Below are 1,709 nucleotides of genomic sequence, written 5' to 3' on the forward strand. Positions count from 1 at the left end.
TTTAAGGATTTAGAACTTGCCATGCTAGCATAGGTCCATGTGTTATTGTTATGCATAATTCGTAGGTAATTTTAACCATCTTACTTGCCCTGTGTAATCATGATAAATAACTTGTGCTTTAAACCTTTATGTTGTCAAATTCTATAGACATATAGGGTCTCAATATAATTGGTGTATATTCAGCTTCCATCTCTTTTATGGATGTCTGTTAGTATGTATTCGTGCAATAAAAGTTGGCGTTTATCAGTTTTGTGTTATCTGATTAGTGTCATCACCATTGCATGTTAAGGTTAAGAACAATAAGGCTATTGAATGAAGTATTTAATGAAGTTAGAATCCCATGTTTGTCATATATATTAATTCAATCATTCTTATTCTCTTAGTTATAATTGTTAGTTTAATTCATAGTTATAAACAACCTCAATTTGTTATCGTCTTATCATTGAATAATAACCATACATTGTTACTTAAGTGTATAAATTAATTAGTTAACCAAAGCCAGTCTCTGTGGGAACGAATCTGATTTATATCTTATACTTCTTGCAAACGCGTATACTTGCGTGAATTATTAGCGCGTGTTTAGCGACTAACAAGTTTTTGGCGCCGCTGTTGGGGACTGCAGTGTTAATTTTTAGTTTATGTATTTTCCATCAGTGGTCGTTAAAGTTCATTGACTCGGGCATTGTTACTTATCAGTTTCCTTGTCTTATTTCAGGTACTCTAGCGAGGGTTTATGCATACGCGTTCGCGTACTCATAAGAGAACTCTGGATAAGGCCGAAGAAGAAGTTATGGTGGTTCGAAAGGAAGTTTTTGAAGAAGAAAAGAAGGTAGAAGAAGAAGATAAAGTCGAAGAACTAGTTTTAGTAGAGATGGGTGATCAAGCAGAAAATCTTAAGGCTTTGATGGACTATTCTCAGCCTAAGATCAATGACATTCAGTCAAGCATCATCAGGCCAACCATCAGGGCTAACACTTTTGAGATCAATTCAAGCACAATTCAGATGATACAGAACTCAGTTCAGTTTGGGGGTTCTCCTACTGAAGACCCCAACATGCACATCAAGGATTTCATCGAGATCTGCGACACGTTCAAGTTCAATGATGTGAATGAAGATGCTATCAAGCTGCGACTCTTCCCATTCTCTCTGAGGGACAAAGATAAGTGTTGGTTACATTCTCTACCAGCAGGGTCTATCACCACTTGGGAAGATCTTGCTCAAAAGTTTCTCACTAAATTCTTCCCTATGGCGAAGACTGCTGCAATCAGGAATGCTCTTACTCAGTTTGCTCAGCAAACTGGAGAATCTCTGTGTGAGGCTTGGGATCGATATAAGGAGATGCTGAGGAAGTGCCCACGCCATGGCATGCCTGATTGGATGATTATTAACTATTTCTATAATGGATTGGGTGCTACTTCTAGATCCATGCTCGATGCAGCATCAGGAGGAGCCTTGTGGGCTAAGAGCTACGATGAAGCTTATGAATTAATTGAATTGATGGCTGCTAATGAATACCAGAATCCTTCACAAAGACTGACTTAGGGAAAAATAGCAGGAATTCTAGAGTTTGATACAACAACTGCTATAGCTCCCAACTTAAGGCTTTGACGATGAAGGTGGACACTTTGGCTAATCATGGGGTTAATCAAATCGCTAGTGTTTGTGAGCTTTGTGCTGGTGCCCATGAGACTGATCAGTGCGCAATTTC

General features: G+C 38.4%; 1 non-coding gene across 1 annotated transcript; it reads right to left on the reverse strand.

Annotated features, from left to right (window-relative positions):
• Positions 1–1,261: 1,261 nt before the first annotated feature.
• On the reverse strand, positions 1,262–1,368 carry LOC141682242 (small nucleolar RNA R71). The gene has a single exon (XR_012559644.1). It is a non-coding gene; the product is annotated as a small nucleolar RNA R71 (small nucleolar RNA).
• Between the last annotated feature and the right edge of the window lie 341 nt (positions 1,369–1,709).

Source organism: Apium graveolens, chromosome 8 (genome assembly GCF_009905375.1).
Source record: "Apium graveolens cultivar Ventura chromosome 8, ASM990537v1, whole genome shotgun sequence".
In the NCBI taxonomy this organism is placed as follows: domain Eukaryota; kingdom Viridiplantae; phylum Streptophyta; class Magnoliopsida; order Apiales; family Apiaceae; genus Apium; species Apium graveolens.